Source organism: Panthera tigris, chromosome B4, assembly GCF_018350195.1.
Source record: "Panthera tigris isolate Pti1 chromosome B4, P.tigris_Pti1_mat1.1, whole genome shotgun sequence".
NCBI classification, from domain to species: Eukaryota; Metazoa; Chordata; class Mammalia; order Carnivora; family Felidae; genus Panthera; species Panthera tigris.
The window spans coordinates 20,887,847-20,911,839 of record NC_056666.1 but is presented as its reverse complement, the minus strand read 5'-3'; the positions used below and the strand labels follow the sequence as shown (position 1 = coordinate 20,911,839).

Here is a 23,993-nt window from a genome sequence, read left to right as displayed (position 1 = left end):
GCATTAAAGCTTCACAGAGCAGATGGTTATGAACTTGGCCTTGAAGGATGGGTACGATTCTTGGTTCGATTCTCCCAAGATGCTAATGAGGCTGATGGCAGAGAGCGAATGTTGTCAGAATTGATGGTGTCCATTCTTTGCTAGCCTCCAGTGGAAGGATCCAACACTACATAAGAGATGTAGCCCTTAGCCAGATACAGGAACCACAAAAACGAACCTTTGTTCCTCAACAAACGATGGATGTAAATGAAATACCCGGGACTGGTTCAGCAACATTTTAAAAAAAAAAAAAAAAAGAAAAGGATGAATTATGGTACAGACATGTTAGAATATTTTCTAGCCACGTACTCATGTTTGAGAGAATTATTTTGGAGAATTAATTATTTCGGAGAATTTTTAAGTGCGAAAAACTAGACTCTCGAATGGTTTATGTCATGAGCTCAGCCATCTGCAAACTACTTGGAACCCAAAAGTCTAGAAGGAAATACATCAAAATGATATGCGGTTGCCTCTGTTCTCTAGACTTAGCTGTATTTTCAAAACAAATAAAAAAGACCACACAGCTGTGAACTGGCTAAGTCAAGAGACAGCGTCGGAAGCCTGGGGCATCGGGCTTCTGCAGAGGCAGGGCGTGAGTTACCACAGTTCTGAGAGTCACAGATCAGATGGTCGTGTCGCCCCTGCAAGGGGCTTCAGCCCAAAAGGCACCGCTGGTGTCCGCAGACACAGGAACGGTGATAGCAGACCTCTGCGCGGTGCCTGTGCACTTGTGTATTTATTTTTAAGTCCCGTGTAATTAACAGACAATGTTGTATTTGTTTCAGGTGTACAATATAGTGATTCAGCACGTCCATACCTTACTCTGCGCCAAGAGAAGTGTGCTTTTAATTGCCTTCCCCCAACCCTCCCACCCACCTCCCCTCCGGTAACTATCTGTTTGTTCTCTGTGGTTAAGGGTCTGTTTTTTAGTTTGTGTCTCCCCCCCCCTTTGCTCATTTGTTTTATTTCTTAAATTCCACATATGAGTGAAATCATATGGTATTTATCTTTCTCTGACTTATTTCACTTAGCTTTATACTCTCTAGCCCCATCCATGTTGTTGCAGATGGCAGGATTTCATTCTTTTTTTTTTTATGGCTGAATAATATTCCGTAGGGTATATATACCACATCTTCTTTATCCACTCATCTATGGATGCACATTGGGGTTGCTTCCATAATTTGGCTCTTGTAGATAATGCTGCAATAAACATAGGAAGGTGTATATCCCTTTGAGTTTTTCTGCTCTTTGGGTAAATACTCAGGAGTGTTGCACATCTTTGTAAAAGCTCATCCGTCCTGGGGCGCCTGGGTGGCTCAGCCAGTTAAGCGTCTGACTTCGGCTCAGGTTACGATCTCATGGTTCGACCCCGCATTAGGCTCTCTGCCCCTCCCCGACTCACTCTGAAAAAAACAAAAACAAAAAAACCCTCGTCCTTCCTTAAATATCTGTGGAAACCTGTCGGCTTGGTGTTGGGCCAGATTGTTATTTTTCCATCTGGTGGTACCCCAGGACCAACAACAGCTTATCCTGGGTGCGCCCCAACCTCCCTCCCCCCATCTCCTGTGAGGTACCATTTCATCGGTCCATACATTTCTTTCCCATGCCCAGGCGCGCTCTTGCCAGAGCCTTCCTCTTTGTCTTTAATTTGAATTTTCACAGGCCAACCTTTCATGGTTTCCAAAGCACTCTACACAGCCCATTGGATACCCCGTGATATAGCTGGACGGTATCATAATCCCTGTCTCAAAGTGGGATGAGTGGCCCAGAGGTTTAACTCGCTCAGAATTGTATAGCCAGGTCTCATGGCTCCAGAGCAGCTCCCTCCCTCTGGTGCCATGTGGTTGCAGACTTTCACAGACCACCGTCCTTGCGTCTCTTGAAAACTTAACCTTTCTTTGAAGACTTTGCTTCTTAAGAGACAACGAAACAAGTATGGTTCAGCCTAGTTAACCACCCACCCTCCCACCACCTTCTTTAAATTCTGAAGTCTTAGCCCATGTCCAAAACGTCTTTCACAGGTAAAGTTGGTAATAGGATCCTCGAATTTGTAATTTTTCATCCTTTGTGATTTGAATCATTTGTCCGCCATTAAGTATCTCGGTTCCTCCCTTCCCCCCCCCCCCCCCCCACACACTGTAAATTCTTGGAAAGTGAGAACTTTGTTTCCATTTTCTTAATAGTTGATTTTTCTCTTAGGGGGAAAGTTCAGCAAGTGCTGAGTGACCGACCGCCCGACCTTGAGGAAGTTAAATAATTCATCCTTCAGGAACGTTTTCAGAGCATTTCTGGAAGTAATTATAAGATTAAATTTTCCTGAAAAATTGACCGAAACATCTGTTTTCCAAAATTAAATTGGAAATACGGATGGCCTTGGGCGTCTGCACCCAGCGGAAAGTCATTTACCATCCCGCAGCCCCTCGACGGGGTTTCCTTTCTTCCGCGTTATTAAACCCTTGCCCTGTAGCAAGCAGATACAGTACCCCCCCCCCCCCCCAGAACCCACCGTTTACAAAGTCCGCGGTCACTGCAGAGGGGACGGCTGGCCTTGGCATCAGAACTGACCCGCCGATCGTCGCTCAGATTGCAGACCTTCTCCAGCGTCTCCTCTACCTTCCGGGGTGTCGGACCGATGGAGCCGGTGCGCGGGTCTCGGCACGATTCTCCAAGCCCACCGAGGGCGTGTCCCCGCTGCTCTGTGCACTGCTCTGGCTTTGCCCCCCAGCAGCTCTTGAACCACCAAGTTCCCAGCAGCAGCGAGGGGGCCGGAACGGCCTTCCTCTTAGCTGTTGGTCGCACGGCCAGCGCGCACGGTGCGTGTCTGCTGAATTGGGTCGGTAAGAGGCACACGAAGACAGGTGGATGGAACGTGCTAGCCTGCCCGTGCCACGAGTTCACCTCCCCAGGGAAACTGGCCTGTGCACAGAAGACAAAGGGGGTTAGGAAGTTTGAGAGTGGATTTTTTTGTACCCGCATGGCTCAGGGCCTCAGGGGATCCCTCAACGTGGGCAGGGTGGGGAGAACAGGGTAGGAAGCCCGCCTTCATTTCCTTTTTCCCACACCCCCCCCCCCTTTCCATACATTCTCCCTTTAGCAATTCTTTACAATTGTATTTCCTTTCTCAGAGATGGGACCTGAGCTTAACTTACTGTATGGTTCCTACCCTCAGGGATGGCCTTTTCTCATAAACATGTCAAAGCAGTATCGATGCACAAGGAGGAGCCCGCATTTTCAACTGAGAACGATTTGTGTGTCGTTTATTGAAAACCTATCACGTTGCGCTCCCGGCGATGCGCTAGGAGACTGAGTTTTTCACACTGCGGAAGACTTCTGCAGTTTTTAGTTTTAGGACATACTCGGCTTATGTCTCACTTATGTCTCGACAGCACATGGACCCTTCAACTCGTAAAATACTATGCTCGATGACTTTTATCATCGATATTTAAGCTGATTTTAATTATTTCCTGCATGAAATATGACCAGCGTTGGTATCTCTGAAGACATTTGCTTTGCAAAAAGAGTCACCCCACAAAATAACCCAATTCAGTGGTCTAAGACAGTTGCCGAAGTGGATCGTTAAAAAGTGTGATGTGTGCAGGTTATAAACTTGTTTATGTGGTTTTTTTGTTGTTTTTTTGAGAGAGAGTGTGCAAGCAGGGGAGAGGGGCAGAAGGAGGAAGGGAGACCGACCGACAGACAGAGAGAAACTCTCTAGCAGACTCCGCACTTAACGCAGAGTTCCGGGGCTGGCTTCCCTGACTTACCGGTCGTGACCCGAGCCGAAATGCCTGACGAACTGAGCCACCCAGGTGCCCCTTGTTTATGAATATTGAATGGTCCTTCAACCCATATCGAGCACCTGTATGAGTCAGGTTTCAGTGACAGAAAACAAGCTGCTGAAGCTGATCTAGATAATAAGGAATTGAATGTGTTAGTGGCTCAGAGAATCTTCGGGAATGCTGAAGAGGCAGTCTTAGGTTGAGCTGGAGGGCGGGATTGTGATTTTACCTCTGAATGGCTACTGGCCGGGAAGTTTGGTGCTTTTTGGCCTCCAGCCACAGCCGGGCAGGATTCCCACTGGAAGGAGGCGCACTTGGGGACTGCGTGCTCGCTTGTGGCTCCTGGGGTAACTGCACAGAGCTCTCTGGTCTGCTCTGATGGCCTGTGAGGGGAGTGACACTAAACACATGCCACAGACTACTGACAGTCGTGATGAAACTGGAAAGGCCAGGTACGTGATGCTTAGAAGTAAATAATAAGGGGACTTCATCTAAACTGGAGGTGGGGTGAGTGCCAGAGAGGCCTCTCGAAAAAGCATTTAAGCCAAGGCTTGAAGGTGGAGGTGAATTTGCTAGGTGAAGCAGGAAGTGGGGTGGGAAAGAGAACCCCAGGCCGAGGATGCCGGAGCGAGGCCTGAGGCTCGCTGGAACCAGGAGAGAACGCTGGCGTGAGGGGGTGAGAGCCGACAGGGCCGCCGAGTTGGGTGGTAGGGTGAGGTCAGGAAGGGCTTTGAGGTCACAAGAAGGGTGTTTCCTAAAAGCAATCGAAGTCATCCTTTGAGCATGAAGGTGATTAGCGGATGAGTGTTTTTACACGCTCCCAGCAGCTGCAGTTGGGAGAGCGGCTTGGAGGAGGGTTTGGGGAGTGAGCGAAAGAAAAAAAAATCCCAGGTTCCAGGCATAACTCACTGGGCAGTGAGTGCTTCTGAGCCATCTACGAGGAGATGTCAAGAGAGCCACTGGGAACAGGTTTGGAGCTCAGTTTGGATCTGTAAGCCGGGCTTACAGATCGGGAGTCGTCTGTGTAGATGGGCCACGCGGTGGGAGAGGACGTGGGGTGAGGGGGCCCCGAGCCCTACACCACAGACAGGCGGATGTCTGCTGAAGCGAGAATCGCCAGGGAAAGGTAGAAAAGCCAGTCCGAGGAAAATCGGTGCATTTTTCCAAAGAGGAAACTCTCCATCAAGTTTAGCGGGGAATATTTTTATTTTCGCAAACAGACCGCCTCGAAACACTGGGGAGATTGCTTCACGCGTCCAGTTATGCTGGTAGCTAGACCAGACCTAGGAAAGGTCGCGTAAAACAACAAATCTATTACTGCTGTATCAACTGACCTACCATGATATACCATGAGCGATACCTAAAGGAGAGACTGTGCTTTTGAGACCAGAAATCTAGATGATTAACAAAATCTAGCTAAAGTAAGAGGTCACATTGATACAGCCATGGGCAGTCCACCCCAAAATATGCCACTTTTGCGTCTGATTTTGAGTCAGAATTACTTCGGAGAGAGGCTCTGCGAGGACTTTCTGCCCTTCTGGAAGCGGAAAATGAATTCCCTGTGGGAAAGGTATCCTTCCCGCACCTGCAGGGTAAAAGGAGAGGCGCCCTTATGGCCAAAGATGGGGAGTTCAGGGCCGAGAAGGCTGTATAAGCAAACCCTATTACTTTTTCACTAATCTGTTACCGCCAGCCCAAGACCCTTTGTCAGCTCTTCACAAATCATTGTTTCTGTCTTTAAAAGGTGTAAAAGCTGCCTGCTTGGGGCTGTTCTTTGTGTCTATTTCTGTGAGCTCCCATATGTATGACATTGAATTTGTTTTTCTCCTGCTAATCTGTCTCATGTCAACTTAATTATTAGGCCAAACAACCTAGAGGGGCAGGTTTTCCTCCCCTTCTGAGGCACACCCCGATAATTTCACAGTGAGGGATGTGGGGCACACGTTCCAGCTTCCATTTTATCGTTGGGAAAACTGAGGCTAGAACAGAGTGCGTGTGGCCTGGCAGCAGAGAAACAGTTGTACCCACTGAAACATCGCGTGGATGGATCGTCAGATCATCTGTCACCCGAGAAGTCACCCCGAGGGAGTGGGGCACAGGGCGGGCCACTTTGAATGGGGGAAGGGCTTGGGGCACAGTTTGGTAGCATGTTAGTTGACGAATGTTGATTGAGCCAAATCCCACCGATGGGTTCTGGGGTGAAAATGAGCCTCTGTCCCCATGTAGTTTATAGACTAATGAGGGTGGCGGGGGGGTGGTGAACAGGAACACCTAACAAATGAATAGGTGCTCCTTCTGGTCTCTTGCGGCAGACTCGGGTGGGAGAGGAAGGTGTTGCGAATGGCTGGTGGTAATGTGCGGGAGAATCAGCCTCCTTACGCGTTTTGTTTGGGGCCAGTCTTCTTCACGCGCTGTGTAAGTCACCGGCGGGCCTGCTTTGTTCCTCCTACCGAGTTCATTTGTTCTGTTATGTAGCCATGGGCCCTGTTCCTGGTGTTACACTCATGTGCAGGTCAGAGTATTCAGGTTAAGCGTTAACCCCTGTGTACATTCTTTTTTTTTTTTTAATATTTTATTTATTTTTGAGAGACAGAGTGCAAGCAGGGGAGGGGCAGAGAGAGAGAGAGAGAGGGAGACACAGAATCCGAGGCAGGCTCCAGGCTCCGAGCTGTCAGCACAGAGCCCTACGTGGGGCTCGAACTCATGCACTGTGAGATCGTGACCTGAGCCGAAGTCGGACACTTAACCGACTGAGCCACCCAGGCCCCCCACCGACATTCTTTATGTTCCATTCCCATGCTTTCAGACTTCTTGCTTCCTCGTGTTTGCAGCGTCACTTTCCAGCCACGTTATCAACTCCTGGAGGACAAGGAACATGTTTCCTTAGAACACTGTGGCCAGACATGTTGCCCCGCACGAGATGCACAGGCACTTGCATAGAAGAGAAATGTCAGCTGGGTGTGTATTTTGGCTGAGGGTTCTCTCACACAGTCAATAGGGACTCCCATCACTCTGCCCCTTTTGTGTGCAAAATGATTCATTTGATAGCCAGTTAAGAATTTTAAAATGCAAACTTAATAAAGAAACCTCTCTCTCTCTTTTTTTTTTTTTTAAACAAAACAATTATAGTCCAAGGAGAAAGAAACTTAGAGCCTTTATAGACTCATCTGATAGCGGAATACGGGAAGATATTAAATGATTCATCAGTTGCTTGGTGACTGGTGAATAAATGCATGATGGAACGTTTAAAATTTGGCAACGCCTTCCAGAGACTTCATTAAACGAATGCGTGCCCGATAGTACATCCGCAAGAATTTCTGGAGAAATTCTTACTCTGGAAAATTGAATGACCTATAGCTAAACTCCAATCAGAACTATGAATGAAAATACATTCCAGGGACCAGAACAGTGACTTCTTTTTATAGGGGCACCCCCGATTTGTAACAATGAGGTTTTTGAGGGAAGTTAGGTGACTAATTCTTCGCAGCCAGATAGGAGTTTCAAGAAGGTGCTTACTGCTCCCTAGCAAATGTCTTTGCTCCTTCAATGTCTTCAGTGTCTCCTGATCACAGACATCTCTGTGCTTTTTTATTTCAGGAGGGTGCGTAGTCTCCAGCCTTTTATTGGCCAGATTGATTTCTCAAAGACATTGTGGCCTGGCACAGGCCTAACTGCTTGTTAGGCCTGGGGTATGTTTTAAATAGTTACATTCAATTATATTTGTTGCCTTGAAGCCTGAGAGGAAAACGTGCTTGTTTGAGACCAAAAGAGCAAGGGGATTTTTTTTTTTTTTTTATGCTCAATTGTGGTTAATCAGTTTTCTGTTCTTCCTGGAGATAAACTACATTAAAAAAAAAAACGGCAAGTGTTTCAGGGTTCTCTCCTATAAAAGTCGGAGAGGTTAGAAAAGACAGGAGAGAGTCCAATATTAATGATGTTTTTCGGTCTGAGGGAAAATACTTAGAAGAGGCAGAAAGCTCATTGTCTGGAAAAAGTGGTTAAAGACTTTCAAAGACATTCATAAAAATTTGAATAAGTGGAATAATGAAAAGAAGGTGTTCCATGGAAGAAATTTCCTTGACATTACTTTTCATCTGCTTTGATACAGTAATAACCTGAAGGCCAGGGAATGTTAGCTAACCGGGGTATTAACAGAATGTGTTACGCAGATTTATCCCTCGTTTTAAGTGAGTGTTGGTTTTTTTTTTTTTTGTCTGAATATTTTCTCTATATATGAACTCATTATTTAGTACCTTTTCTTTTTTTTAAACTTAGCATATTTAAAGATACAGCTTTGCAGAAAAAGAGAGAAAACTATACATATAAACACACTGAATTATCTGTTAATGTCCTCCAGAGGCCCAGAGTCTGGGAGAAAGATCAGTCAGGGCTGGAATAACCCAGGAGAGCTCCCAGGAGGGAAGAGATCCAATCTGAACATCTTTGCAGGGTTGGTAAACCTCCGAAAGGACCCAGGAGGGATTTTAGATAAGGGTGGCTCACGGTGAGTAAAGATAAGGCTAAGGCGGAGATGTTCTCCTCGATATTTTATTTTTATCTCCTAAATGCTTTTTCTTGGAACCTAATTCGTACTTCTTTCCGCACGTTGTTTTTGTCTTGCTGTTCTCAGCCCTCTGTTTCCAGCGGCTCGCTGGAGATTCCACTGCAGAACATCCCAAAAGGTCACTTTGCACATACGTGTCAGTAGCGTATTTTCATTGGGGTCACTTACTCTGGCCTAATCTGCCAGCTGCCTCGGTGGACCCGACGTGAAGAAAGTCTCCACAGTCCTGTCTTCTGCGACCTCCCGGGGGCAGTTCCCCTGTTACTAGGGGCAAAGATGAGACGGGCAGCTGTGGGAGGAAGTGCCCCACATCCTACCAGCCACTTGTTTGCTCCCACGTGGTTGAAGGTACCTTGGAACGGTTGTCGCTTTTTGGCGCGTTGTTATCTTTCCCGTTGTACGGACAAGTTGGGTCTTGGGTGGGGTTTGAGATGGGGGTGCCGCCACCCCCAAATCCCAGGAGTGCGTGTTCACTTCGAACGCCTGCTCATATTTTCTTATCGGTGTCCCTGTTTCTCCCTCCATGCCAGCACCCCTTCACAAAACAATGACGCATCTCCTTTAAGTGAAGCAGGAACGCGCGCGCGCGCACACACACACACACACACACACACACACACACACACACGGTATTTAGATCCCGCATTATCTGGAAGGACTTAGAATGTGATTTTTCTTCCCTGTGGCATGCTACCGAGTGGCACAAGGCACACGCACACACACGCGCGCCTGCGCACACACACGGTATTTAGATCCCGAATTATCTGGAAGGACTTAGAATGTGGCATGCTACCGAGTGGCACGGGGCCAACACACACCCTCTTAACAGGCCTCTCAGAGCTGGGGAAACAGAAGAGCAGTGATAATAGGAGTTACCGAGGTCTCATTTTTCCTGTTGGGCTTTGGCCGGAGAGCTTGTGAAAGCGTCTTCCAGAAAGCGGGTCTCAGCCCGTGTTTGAAAAAACTTTGTAGCGTAAGTAAACAGTGTTGTGTATTTTGAGGAGAGAAAACATCTGTGGGTCAGCCGAATCGATAGCCTGGTCAGCTTTCTTCCTGTTTGCTTGCTTGCTTTTTTTTCCTGCTGATCCTTTTGTGTGAGGAGGGTGGGAGCTCTTCTCCGCGTGGATGCGTAGAAGAAGCCACGTGATTAAAGAGAACATACCAGCCAACTTACCCCGAGAATGATCTAACTAGGTAACCTCCGACTTTCCTTACTAAGTCTTGTAGACATTTGAAATCAGTCCTAACTCACGTCTGCAGGTGGGGGTAAGGAGAGCGTGCTCCTCCCGGGAGATTCTGGGAGGCCCATCTTGGCTCCCGACCCCTGTGTGGGTTCAAAAAGAGAAGAAAAAGTGTCCCTCGTAAGTTAGAAACTCAGTGCATAGAGTTTTCCCCTCTGATAACCAGATGGCGTTCCAGAGAACCGTGCTCAGCAGAAGTAAGGGTGGTCTTTGCTGTTTTGCCCTCCAAACAGATCTGCTTCCTGTCTCTCGGCGCTCAAGGCTGTTGGTGAGAAAAACACGCGTACTCACACCTACCACTTATTAGATGAGTACGAGATACCTGGGAGCAAAATGCGAGTTGTTAGCACTGATTTGAGCTCTTTTGGGTGAGATGGAAGAATAAAAATTCACTGTCAAGCGGTCCGAACTATTTTTTTTAAAGTAAGAATATCGTCAAAAGTCCGAGGAAATGTTATCCTCCCCTCGCCTCTTGGCTCTTCCTCCAGCTACGCTTGGGGACAAGCACTCTCCTCACGGAGAGGCACATCACATCCCCAGGGTTGAGTCCTTCTTGACCAAAGAGCCAGTCTGCAGAAAACAGAGAACTTGTTTCTTTCTTGCACCTACCAGAAAATTGGCCAGCAGATGTAGTTCTGTGTGTTGATCTGTTGTGCATTGCCGGCGTTATTGGTTTTCCCAGGACAGCTGATCATGGAATGAAAGTGTTTTACTTGGGTTAATGATGTGACTAAAATATCCTACCCGGTTCCAGGTGAGCAAAAAGAGGTTCTTTGTCTTGAGGATGCCAGGGGGCATTCTGGGGGCCAAAGCCCGCAGCATGGCGGGAACCAGGGCCCCCTGCCGGATGCTGCCAGGATCTCTCTGTGTCTCATCTCTGCTTCTGTCAGCACCTCCGCCGCCTCCCGGCCAAATTGAGAGGATCTGACTGCCTCCATTCTTGTACCTCACCATGCAGCCATGTGGAGAGGCCAGCATCCAACTCTGGCAAGAAGGCTCTGCCCGTGCTTGGGGCCGCGGCCAGCCCTGCATGGGGCAGTCGTGGTGGGGGAGTAGGGAACTCTGATGGCCAGGAACAGGGTCACAGTATATAGAATCCTAATGCTCTGGTAACCAGGTATGTGTGGGGGGGAAGGAGGTGGGTGGTGAGCTGGGCATTCAAAAGAGAGGGTTGAGGGGTGCCTGGGTGGCGCAGTCGGTTAAGCGTCCGACTTTAGCCAGGTCACGATCTCGCGGTCCGTGAGTTCGAGCCCCGCGTCAGGCTCTGAGCTGATGGCTCGGAGCCTGGAGCCTGTTTCTGATTCTGTGTCTCCCTCTCTCTCTGCCCCTCCCCCGTTCATGCTCTGTCTCTCTCTGTCCCAAAAATAAATAAAAAATGTTGAAAAAAAAAAAATTAAAAGAGAGGGTTGAGTATGTATTAAAGGAGTAAATGGAAGGTTTCTTGAGAACAAAAATTCACTTATGTCAAAGCCAGCACCCGTTGTGATCTACTGAGGATCCCTGTTTTGAGACAAACTGCATTTGTAGTGACAGGCTTGGTAAGCTCAGGATCATCTCATGTGGGTTGTGGGTAAAAGAGACCTCTGGCTGGGCAGTCAGGAGCCTGGAGGTTTTGCCCAGCTTTTCCTCGAATGCCCTTGCGCCTCCGTTTCTTATCTTGATAAAATGAGGAAGTTAGATTCGGTGGTCTGCAGAGTTCCCTCCAAGGCTGAAACTGTGGGGTGCCTGGGTGGCTCAGTCGGTTGAGCGTCCGACTTTAGCTCAGGTCGTGATCTCACAGTTCGTGGGTTCAAGCCCCGCGTTGGGGCTCACAGCCTGGAGCCTGCTTCAGATTCTGTCTCTGTCTCTCTCTGCCCTTCCCCTGCTCGTGCTCTGTTTCTCTCTCTTTCTCTCTCTCTCTCTCTCTCTCTCAAAAATAAATATTAAAGGGGCGCCTGGGTGGCGCAGTCGGTTAAGCGTCCGACTTCAGCCAGGTCACGATCTCGCGGTCCGTGAGTTCGAGCCCCGCGTCAGGCTCTGGGCTGATGGCTCGGAGCCTGGAGCCTGTTTCCGATTCTGTGTCTCCCTCTCTCTCTGTCCCAAAAATTAAAAAAAAAAAAAAAAAAAAAAAAAGTTGAAAAAAAAATAAATATTAAAAAAATTTTTTAAACTGCTGTCTGTAGCATCAGAAGATACAATAAATTCACAGGAATGTTAATGGTGGCAAATTTTAAAAAGACTGTTCTTATCACATACTGCATTTCTTTATTTGGTAAGACTTGATTATATAAGATGGTCATTAAAATAATTTTTCAAAGCACAATATGAATAAAATTAAATATTTTTTCCCCAGTCTTTTTCCTGGTTCTTAGAACTGTGTATTGCTTTTTTGCTTGATAATTTCCCCTTAGATCTCAATAGGCTCCACATCCTTGCTATATGTTTATATAGAACATTAAATATTGTTCCCTTTCATCTGACTCCAACTGCTTCTCTATTTCAGCTGCACTTTATTTCCATTTTGCATTAGGGCATAACAAAACGGAGCCATGTTTTAAGCAACTTAATGTCAATCACTAGAGTCTAGATTCCATTTTCCCACAGGATGAGAAGGAGGTAAATAAATTGGATCCACCAAGAAGCCTGATTGTCAGGATGTGCCCATAATTGTCTTTTTCAGCAGAACCCCATGAAGAGGACAGGCAGATCCCCGAGGTGTGGTGCTCAGGTCGCTGGGAACACTGCCTTATTACATACATATTATGCGTCAGCATAATCCGCTCCCTGCCCTTTGCGGGGCACAGTGCCCTTTCCTGCCACAGCTGCTGACCTTCCAGCAGATTCTGCTGCTCCTTAAACACTGTCCTGTCGTTCCCATGAAAAAGACTTCCTGTTGGTCAACAAGCTGACGCTTCTACAAGGTGGATCTCATTTCTCACTTCGCCTTGCCCCACCCCATCACCGGGAGTGCTCCGGAAGATGTAGAAGGAGCACTTGATTGTTGCCAAGGTTTCTCTGGGTTCTAAAATACCTAGTGCCACCAGGGGAGACACTGAGGCGTGAATTTCCCCACTGCAATATTGTCCCCATCATTCTGTGATGAGTCCCTGTTGTGTTAAGCCAAGCAAACATTTTCTTTCAATATTCTAGAACTAATAAAAAAAAAAATCCAGTGGGCTCCATGTAAAGGATTGTGTTTTAATAAAAGTGGTAATTCAAAACAGCTGTTTAACTCATGGCTTTCAATTCTAATCAAAGCTCTGTTAATCCTTTGCTTGGGACATACTGATTTTTCTTTAAAAAAAAAAAAAAGAAGACAACACACCCATCTGATTGAAATTTGAATCTTCTTAGTGAAACTGCCAGTTTTAATTAAGTTCGAAAATGGAAATACAGCTGGAAATTGGATGAAATTCAGCGTAGTAATTTCCTTCACGTGGTCTGCATGTTCTGAAGAAGGGACTGTGAATTTGTGCAGATGAAGACATTACATGACTAATCGTTTCTGCTTCCATGAATTAAATACAACTTTTTAGTTTTACGGGTGTTCATAAAAATCCTTTTATGCTTATTAAAGGAAAGAGATCGCTGAAAAGATGTTCAATTTTAAGCTATGGCTACTTCTTAGCTATAGCAAATAGCCTGTCCAAGGGCTTTAATTAGGAAAATTGGTGTTGTGAAAAATTATACTCTAATTGTAAAGACGTTTTAAAGGTATTCTTCTCTGATGGCCACCCACTCTGTTTTGGCCCATTTGTGTTCTTGGGTGTATTATCTACTTTTTTTCTGCTGCTTATTTCCAAGTCAGTTTGACCTGAGAAAAGTTGGGGATATACATTTTCTTTTTTTTTTTAAAGCTTTTAATTCTGACCTTTGGATGGAGACGATGAGAGCAATACATTTATTTTGTGTGTCTCAATTAACTAAAATGTTAATTCCTTTTAAACTCCCTTTGATTTTTTTCCCTAAGTATAAGGTAAACCGGAACCTAGGAGGGTGTTTTTTGGCAAGCAGAGCTGTGATTTCTCTGAGCACTTTTGGGTTTGCTTGCTTTTTAAACGTCGACAATTACTTAAGTGTGCTTCAAATATTTTCTCTTGGCCCCGGTGGATTATCTTTTATCGACTAATATACATGCTTTACATTTTTTCTCTGACGCCTTTGATTTGGCGAGTGCCTTATATTGAGTATTCCACCCCTCTCCTGACTACAGGTTTGACCGTGTGTAATTGTTTTTCCTATCAGCATAATCAAATCAATTTGGTTTTGCTGCCATCGGTGGAAGCTAGTGGTGCTGGCTTTGACCCTGAGAACATACCTTCCAGGTTAACTACCAGCTTTTATTTATTTTTAAACAAGTGCTGGACATCTGTGAAGGTGAACTTGGAACAATTGTAGAAAAATAGTTTCTCCTTTAACAATGGATCCCTGTTCACTGGGGGAATTAGTGGTAGACCCTTTCCACTTGTTTGGGAAAGTGTTTAGATGGGATTAAGAGAAGGCAGAAAAAAAGAAAAGGGAAGGAGGAACATGAGCAGCTCTGTTGGACGTTACCCACCCCTTCCTTCTGGTCTTCTCCTTAACTGTGAAATACTCCAGGGGTGCCCAGCTGGCTCAGTCAGCAGAGAGCCCAACTCCTGATCTCGGGGTTGTGAGTTCGAGGCCCGTGTTGGGTGTAGAGATTACTTAAAAATAAAATCTTAAAGAAAACATGTGGAATACTTTTAAGACCTACTTGAAGGAAAATTGAACAGAGGACATCAGAAAACCATTTTCCGAGGTGAGGGGTTTTTGAGAGGGCCTGTAAATTTAGGTCAAATTAGCCAAAGAATGTGGTTCTGTGTACGTAGAAACTTAACAAGAAGAGATTATTCACAGCAAAGGAACAGCATGGTAGAGACTAATGGATTTCATTTCATAGGATGTGCTTTTGAAGTCCCTACCCTAGTTTTATATCAGATGGGGGTGTTTAAAATTAAAACCTAATGCTTTTTATTTTATTTTCAGTGTTTATTTTGAGCGAGAGAGTGAGCGCACGCGTGCTGAAGTTGTTTAATTATGTTAATTCTTAGCAAGTAGAGTCAACCAGGAAGATGAAACTTGCCTCAAAATGCAGATTAGTATCCCCAGTGGACCCCCCTGGAGCCCCACTAGGGATCATTAGTGCAATTTCCTCTGTAGGCCTTGGTCAAAGGGACTGTTCAGGAAGAGGTCCTGAGAGAGGAAGCCAGCCAAATTGCAGAGCAGGCGATCTCCAAATGCCACATTTTCCAGAGATGCTGTTCATTTATAGGCCCATTACAGAAACGTCCTGACACCTATGTTCAAATTACCCATTCGCATCCCTCTGCCGGTCCAAAATGTTAGTGTGGAAGTCTGTCTGCGAGACCATTTTGGTAAGCTAGCGCTGCATCCTGAGACCTGATGCACATTGAGGCTAAATGTTGAGTAAACGTGATTTGTGGAGTTCTGTGGCGACACGCCCTTGGTTTCCCGGGGTTGCTTTGGTGGTGATGGCCCGAGTCCTGGTCTTGTCTCCGCGGCAGAGCTGTCGTGACCTTTTGGCCAAGTGCACTTGAGCCTCCTTGCGTGCGGCTTCCATGTTGTTTCTTTGAGCACCCCCTGGATGATTGCATCCAGCCACTGAGCCTGACTGCACGAGGAAGAAAAGACGACGTGCCCCACGTGTACCAGGGCATGAGAAAGACTGGCTTTCTTGAGTCCATAAAGGCTCGGTCGTGCAGAGTGTGTGGTCAGGATGGGGGCAGGCGGGTATAGCCCAGAGCACATCGGGCCGAGTGGTCGCAGCTCACGATTCTGGTTTCGACACTAAAAACTGTGGTGCTTTAGGAATGAGTCACCTATTTAGTTTTAGTTTCCTCATCTGTTGGTCATCTTTCGGTCCTTTCCGCTCTTCAGTTCTGAAATCTGTATTTGTAGATTATCGTGGGTGAAATCGACAAGTGAGAATATACGTTTAGAAAGAAGCATCTGGAAAAGGGGCTTTGTGCCAGAGAGACCAACCCAGGTTTCAGATCATGGAGCCATTTTCAATCTTCTGTGGGTAGATGGGTGGATGGATGGATGGATGGATGGATGGATGGATGGATGGATGAATGGATGGATGGATATCCTTCATTCTGAAACCTAAAACTTCTTCCACATTTGCTCTTCCTTGTCTCCCCACATGAATGTGGTTTCCCCCCAAATTTAAAGTGCTTTGGGGCGCCTGAGTGGCTCAGTCGGTTAGGCGTCCGACTTCGGCTCAGGTCATGATCTCGCCGTTTGTGAGTTCGAGCCCCGCATCGGGCTCTGTGCTGACAGCTCAGAGCCTGGAGCCTGCTTCGGATTCTGTGTCTCCCTCTCTCTCTGCCCCTCCCCTGCTCATGCTCTGTCTCTCAATAATAAATAAACATTAAAAAAGTAAAAAAAATAAAGTGTCTTGAAGCAGTTACACATTGCTATATAAATAAAATACTCCAAAGCTTCGTGGCTTAAAGACAGTAACTACTTGCCCATGATTCTGCAGTTTAAGCTAGGTTCTGCTGGGCAGCTCCGGTCTCATTCATGTGGCGGCTGTCACCTGGGGAATCCACTGGGGCTGAATGGCCCATGTGGCGGTCAGCTGAGGCCGCAGCAGCAGCATTTTAGAAGGACAAGCCCAGGGCACAGGCCCTTCTCAGGCTTGTGGCGCAAACCAGCCTCATGGCCGAGACCAGAGTCTGTGTGGGAGGGGGCTTCGTAAGGGTGTGATAAAGGGAGGTGTGATTCACCCAGGACCAATAATATGCAGTCTCCCATATATTTATACCCAGAACCGGTGTTGTGGAAGTCTGCATTTCAGATGTGCAGTACATATACGTATCTGTATTCCCCGTCCTAGGTTGTAAGTTAACAGGTGTAGTTTTGGCCTAACAGCTCCTATGCCCTGCAGCGAAAGTGCCAGAGGACATAATGATTATTTGTGATGATAGAGGTAGGTGTCTGTACTTCCCTGAGTGTCCAGGAGGGCACATTGCCTATTCCCTTCTGGTTCTCCCATCTCTAAATATTCCCATTCATGGGGTGCCTGGCTGGCTTAGCCGGTGGAGCATGAGACTCTTGGTCTCGAGATGGTGGGTTCCTGCTCCACATTGGACGTCAAGATCACTTAAAAATAACATCATTAAGGGGCGCGTGGGTGGCTCAGTCGGTTAAGCATCCGATTTCGGCCCAGGTCACGATCTCGCGGTCCGTGAGTTCGAGCCCCGCGTCGGGCTCTGTGCTGACAGCTCAGAGCCTGGAGCCTGCTTCGGATTCTGTGTCTGTCTGTCTGTCTGTCTGTCTGTCTGTCTCTCTCTCTCTCTCTCTCTGCCCCTCCCCCGTTCATGTTCTGTCTCTCTGTCTCAAAAATAAATAAACATTAAAAAAATAAATAAATAATAAAATCATTAAAAAAAACACGAATAAACAAAAATAAATATTCCTATTCAGATTCCTTTACCGAGTCCTCCTCCTAAGACGCGGTCCATTTGGTTTTTTCACTCTGAACAGCTCTCTTTGCAACATTATCAATTCCTGTAGCCGCAGCTTTTCCTAAAGCTTTCGTCAGTATCTCTTTCCCGATTACTTGTAAACATCTTTGGCCTCAGAACCACATCTGTAAGTGCGTGTTAGACGTCGCCACATGAATAACGTGCACCCCCAAAATAATTCATCCTCTGCCTACCCTAAGTTTACTGCTCCTTCTGTATTTCCTATTTCTGGTAATGGCTTCACCGTTCTCGTCTCAAAGCTGCAAAACCTCTTAAACATCTCATCCCGCCCTGTTCCTTTCCTGCATCCCATCCACCACATCCTGCACCCCAGCTCCGCCCTCAGCCCTGTGCCGTGATGCCTGGCCTCTGGGCTTCATCCTGGCTCCAAATTCCATTCCCCAAAGCAGGGGCTAATTCCTTACTCGCTCCTCGTCTTACAACCGTCCGGCTCAAAACCTCCCATGCCTCCTTCCCTGTCCATTTGATCCCCTGAAGTCCTTTGCCGCCTTTTCCTGCGTTGGTGACACGTTCTCTGACGCAGAACGCACCTGCTTGCCCCCCTCTGAGATGTGGCTCCAGTGTCCCCTCAAACTCAGCGCATTGCAGTGTCTCCCTTCCCGGTGCTGTCACTACATTTCATGCTACTCCTGCTTTGCTTTTTTTAATTAGTAGATTTTATATTTCAGAGGAGTTTTAGGTTCCGAACAAAATTGAGGGGGAAGTACGGCGAGTTCCCGCAGCCCTCCTTCCCAGCCTCCCCCGCCATCAACGTCCTGTACAGGGCGGTACGTTTGTCACAATGGGTGAGCCAACACGGACACCTCATTACCAAAGCCTGTCGTTTACATCAGGGTTCAGTCTGCGTTGTACCTTTTTTGGGCTTTGACAAATGCAAATGACCTGTATCCACCATTATAGTATCAGAGGGAGTATGCTCGCTGCCCTGAAAATCCACTGTGCTCCTCTCATTCACCCTTCCCTCCCCCCCAGACCGCTAGGACTTTGCACTTACTTATATCTATTTCTGTCACTTGGGTTTTTTGGGTTTTTTTTTTTAAATTATTTTGAGAGAGAGAGCATGCCTGTGCATGCACTTGAGCAGGGGAGGGGCAGAGAAAGGGAGAGATAGAAGGAATCCCAAGCAGGCTCTGCACTGTCAGCGTAGAGCCCGGTGCAAGGCTGGAATCCATGAACCATGGGCTCATGGTCTGAGCCGAAACCAAGAGTCGGACTCTTAACTGACTGAGCCACCCGGGCACCCCTCTGTCACTTGGTTTTGAACCCACCTTGTCTTGGTCTCCCGTCACCACGTAGGTCTCTAAAAAATATGGATACATAGACCACGTCTTTAAAATCTCAATTGAAGAGTCATTATCTCCTTATGGAAGGCCTGACGTTTACACAAAGTGGACATGGGGGTCAGGGAGTCGCATGCCGCCAAGGTCAGTGGGTGCTTTGGGGAGAGAAAAATGGAACTTAGTAGTTAAGGGAGATATTCTGCAGCTTAGTAGAGGCTGATAAGCACTGAGGAACTTTAGAGATGATTCTTGCTTTCTGTAATAGTTGTGTGTGCTCATAACTGGTTTTTCCGTAGATTAAAAAATGCTGAAACTTTGCACTCTGCTAAATTGAGAGACAGGGACGGAATTGGGCCTTGGAAAAGAATACTTCAGTGAGTCCTGCTTTAAGCAATCTCATTTTATAATGTGAATAACCACCTCTTAATTTATCTTCTAAACTTGGACTTTTTAAAAAAATGTTTATTTTTGAGAGAGAGCGTGCGTGCAGGGGGGGAGCAGAGAGAGGGAGACAGAATCTGAAGCAGGCTCTGGGCTCTGAACTATCAGCACAGAGCCCGATGTGGGGCTTGAACCCACAGACCGCGAGATCATGACCTGAGCCGAAGTCAGATTCTTAACTGACTGAACCACCCAGGCGCCCCTCTAAACTTGGACTTTTAAAAGATGCTGTCAAGGGGGTGCTTGGCTGACTGCTTCTCAGTCAGAAGAGTGTGCAACTCTTGATCTTGGGGTCGTAAGTTCCAGCCCTATGTTGGGTGTAGAGATGACTAGAAAAAAGTAAATACACTTGAAAAAAAAATAATAAAAGATGCTATTTAGGTATAATAAACAAGCAAGTAAACACCAAACGGGTTATCGGTATTGTATGCAGAATATGATACCGCTTCAAAGAGCTAAACAAAAAGGTATGGAGTTCTGACAGCATTAAACGCATTGCCAGCAAGTGTCAAACGTTCCCCTGATCTGCAACCACTCGGGAAACGAATGCGAACGGTCAATAAGGACTAAGGGAAAGGAAGGAAGGTGATCCACCAGAGAGAGACGTTACAGTTTCTTCTAGCAAGAGGGGTGATACGGAGTTGTCTTAGATTTGCTAACGGCAACAGAGGGAAACAGGTAGCGCAGCTTCAAGAAGAAAATCGCGTTTTGGTCGAGCCTGCTTTCCCCCCACCCCCTCTGGCTGTGTTCTTTGGTCTGAGCTTTCGTTTGTGAACAGGTGCTCGGGGCACCCTTGCGTTGCAGTGCGTCTGCTCCGTGGAATTTCTGCTGCAGTTTCTTGCCATAGTCGCGGGCTGGTGTTTTGTTTCAACCACATTTTGTTTTATTTTTATTTTGTTTCATTCTTTTAAAGTTTTATGTGAGAGAGAGAGCGCCTGTGTGCACGGGCCGGGGAGGGGCGGAGAGAAGGAGAGGCAGAATCCCAAGCAGGCTCTGCACTGTCAGCGTGGAGCCCAATCTGGGGCTGTCGAACCCGCGAACCGAACCGTGAGATCAGGGCCAAGACCAAGGGTCAGACGCTTAACCCACTGAGCCACCCAGCCGCCCCACCCACCTGTCGTTTTAAACGAAAGTCAGCAAAGGTTAGTAAGGTTCTGCTCTGACGCCGCACTCTGGGGGCTGTTGACAATGACAACAGTGAAGCTAAGGTGCGCTCGCCGGGTGCCAGGTGCTGCTCACAGCGACCCCGGGCACGTGGGCTCGAAATCTGTGCGCCTAAAACTACCCCTGAGATACCTTGGCCAGCCTTAAAGAGCCTCTGCCTACGTGTAGACTCATTTCCTTTACCCCATGGCCCCATAGGGGGGCACGCGTGTAAGGAAACAAAACTACACTCCCGTGTTCGGTATTTGTTGCCTTGTTTCTTTGGTTACTAGTTCTATAAAGTGCTTTTAGAGCATAAAATTATGAAAAGCTTTTGGGTGTGGCATCCAGGAGTGAACAGCCTCCTCGAGGAGTCCTTACCCACGGTGTCTCTGACGCCTTCCCTCTTTGGGTCCTCAGCCCCTGTTTCCGTCGCCCTCCTCCCTCCCTCTCCTCCCCCCCCCCCCCCCCCCCCCCCCGCCCCCAGCACCTTCTCCCAGCACCCTTTGCATCAGGCTCAGAGGAGCACCAGAAGCCCCAGCCTGCGCTGAATGCGAGAACATTAGTGTTTTCTTCTATTTACCGGCAGATGAGGCAAAGCTGGGATTTTTTTTTTTTCATGAGGCACTTTTACTGTGGGTGATTGGGTAAAATAAAAAGGGCAGAAAGTTGCATACATTAAAGAAAGTGGATAAGGTATTTTACATGGAGGATTTGTGTTTTTCCTGTCTAGCTGCTGTCTGCCCCTTCAGCATTTTTCCTTGAACAGGTGTTTTTTTTTTTGTTTTTTTTTTTTTAATCCCTTAAAGTTTACATCCTTCTTATTTATTTATGTGTATAGAAGACAAGAGGCAGTTCTGAGTGCCATGGCCGGGAGCCCGGGTTCCGCAGTGGTACCGACCAGGTGAGCAGAATCAGACTGCACTGCGTAGAGGTCTTTATGACCTTGAGCTGGCCACTTAGCCGTTTTTAGCTTGTTTGCTTCTCTGTAAAGGGGAGGGTAGTCCTGTCCATTTCATGGGGTTGTTAAGATGATTACTTAAGAAATACTGTAAACCAATGATCAGATACCTTACACGTAGTAAGCCCTAAATAAATGTTAGCGTCGAGGATGTGTTGTTGTTGTTGTTGTTAATTTTTAGAAGTATTGAGTGTTGGGGATGTACAGGTGTTGTACAAACAGAAAACCAAAGAATACACAGCAAAGAATAAAATTCAACTACTTTCTGGAAGTAAGGCTTATTTTTTTTTCCCCCCCTCTTCACTGGAAATTATTCATCCCATCTGATAATGTAACAGAGTCAACACCATTTCATGTCCTACTCCCCTCGCCTTTCTTCCCCTAATTTCCATTTTAAAGTGAAATTGAGGGATTCATTCATTCATTCAGCACTGAGCCAGGCACTGAGCTACGTGCTATTGATGTAAGTGCATGTGTCTTGCCCTTGAGGTACATGCTTCTTGTTCATGGACTAGGACAGTTGTAAGGTGATACTGTTTATTTCAATGGGACATGAGAGAAATATTCCAGTTAATACATGGAAGATATATATGTGGTTTAAGACCTGCAAACTGGGGCCACCTGCGTGGCTCAGTTGAGCATCCGACTCTTGATTTCGGCTCGGGTCATGATCCTGAGGTTCCTGGGTTCAAAGCCCTGTATCAGGCTCCGTGCTGATAGTGTGGAGCCTCCTTGAGATTCTCTGTCTTCCTCTCTCTGCCCCGGCCCTGCTCGTGCTCTCTCTCTCTCCAGCTCTCTCTCAAAATAAAGAAATACACTTAGAAAAAGACAACTGCACGTTGAAGTAAAACCAGGTTAACTTTAGTAAGCAGGGCACAGATTATTAGGGAGAGATTTGCAGTACTGAAAACACAATTTCAACCTTTTTTCACTTTTTATTTTGAAATAACTTCACACATGCAACAATGTTGTTAAAAACAGTGCAAAGAATTCTCATACGCCCTGCATCCAGATGTTAACATCCTATATAACCAACAGTACAGTTATCAAGTTCAGAAAGTTAGCACTGATACAATATTACTATGTAATCTGTAGATCTCATTCACATCTCCCTAGTGGTCCCAGTTTTGTTTCCTTTCTGGTCCGGATCACGTGTGTTTGGTTTTCATATCTCCTTAGTCTCTTTTAACCTGGACCAGTTTCTCTGTCTTTATATGTTTCTCTGGATATTCACACTTTTGATGAAGAGTACCGTCTCGTTATTTTGTAGACTAGCTCTCCATTAGGGTTTGTTTCCTAGTGATCAGATGCCAATTATTGACGGTGTGTCCATGTGGGTGCATTATATCAGAAGACAAATGATGTCGATTTATCCCATTACTGACGGTGGTAACTTTGATCTCTTGGTTATAGAGGGATCAGCTTTCTCTCCTGTAAAGCTACTATTTTTCCTTTTGTCCTGATCCATGAGAAGCTGTCACCTTAGTTCTTGCCTTATATCCCTCACCTGTTACCATCGTACTGTCCCTATCCATATTTACCCGTGTAGAAAAAAAATAATAAGAGCGTTGGTGAGTCAAACTCTACCTGGGTCTGCTGGCCGAAGCCGGACGGACAACACGGGAAGGTGCCCGAGGACATTGCCGGAGTTAAAGGTGGTGACACAGACCTTCCATTTACACATCCTGTCTGAGCTTCAGGTGGTGTTGGGGTTCCTAAAACCAAGACTTGAAGAACAGGAGTTCTTTGTTTTCCTCTCTGGCTCCTTCTTATGCTTTGCTGATCAGCATCTAAACATGAGAAATGTCTAAAAACAGTACTAAGATCATTGCTGGAAAGGGAACAAATGTGGCCGTTTTAGCAGCTCTTGACTTGGTGGGCTCACGTGTGCGGGGTGGGGGGGTGGCGGGGGGAAGGCGCTTTCCCTGCCACATCTCCTTTTCGTGTGTTACAAAGATCTTTTTTACCCACTTACATTTTAATAGTCATTTAGTAATTCTGTATCGTAATATCTAAGTAGTTACATGTGACAGATTCTGAATATCTACAAAGTAGCTTTGATTTGAAACAATGCTTTTAACATCACCATGTATAATAAACAGGGGCAGGACTCTCAGTCTTAGCGTTCTGTATCAGAGGGTTAGAGAAAAGAGTATAAATCACATAAGTAAACCGTTCTCGTGATAATCGGGGGCAGCGTAACTCATCATTAAAATTAGAAATTGGGTACAGGAAATGGCACGATATCATTAACAGCTTTTTGTCAAACAAGAAGGCTGTCTGTCCTGTATACTCTGTTCTTGCTGTGGTCTGTGGTTGGAAACCTGCCCTACTGGGCAAGCTTTTTTAGTCAGGCGGAACCTGCTTACCAAGTACAGAGCATCGTGCGTAGACGGGATCCAGTCAACTGAAGAGTCAGACTTTTGGGGGAGAACATCTCTCTTAGGCCGTGCAGGCTGCTGTGTCAAAATACCACTGACTGAGGAGCTTATGAACAACTGAGAGAAATTTCTGTCTCACGATTCTAGGAGCTGGCAAGTTCACGGTCAAGACACCACCATGGTCACATTTTGGTGAGGGACCTCTTCCTGGTTCATAGCCGGCATCTTCTTTTGTGTGTCCTCACTTGGGCGTAGGGATCTCTACAGGTCTCTTATAAAGCAGGCACCCCTGTGCTGCCCTTTAAAAAAAAATTCTACATTGGGGCGCCTGGGTGGCTCAGTCGGTTAAGCATCCAACTTTGGCTCAGGTCACGATCTCAGGGTTCTCGAGTTCAAGCCCCATGTCGGGCTCTGTGCCGACAGCTCCGAGCCTGGAGCCTGCTTCGGATTCTGTGTCCCCCTCTGTCTCTGCCCCTCCCCTACTTTCTCTCTCTCTCACTCTCTCTGTCTCTCAAAAATAAACGTTAAAAAAAAATTTTTTTTTTAAGGACAGCCTGTTGTATAGTTAACTCAGTAGATTGCTGTCCTTGAAATAAAAAATTGTCATCTCCCTCTCGCTGACTGTGCCAGTTGAGATATTACTGCCATTG

At 46.5% G+C, this 23,993-nt stretch overlaps 1 protein-coding gene across 4 annotated transcripts in view; it reads left to right on the top strand.

The window, feature by feature from the left end:
* PIP4K2A (phosphatidylinositol-5-phosphate 4-kinase type 2 alpha) overlaps positions 1-23,993 on the top strand; it is a 186,131-nt gene that overhangs the window by 66,814 nt on the left and 95,324 nt on the right. Inside the window, exon 1 of one of the 4 annotated variants that reach the window (XM_042991214.1) lies at positions 20,855-20,905. The exons of the other annotated variants lie outside the window; for them this stretch is intronic. The gene's annotated coding sequence lies outside the window, so the exon portion shown is untranslated. Of the gene's footprint in view, positions 1-20,854; positions 20,906-23,993 lie in introns of those variants that run through there. 4 annotated transcript variants of the gene reach the window in all.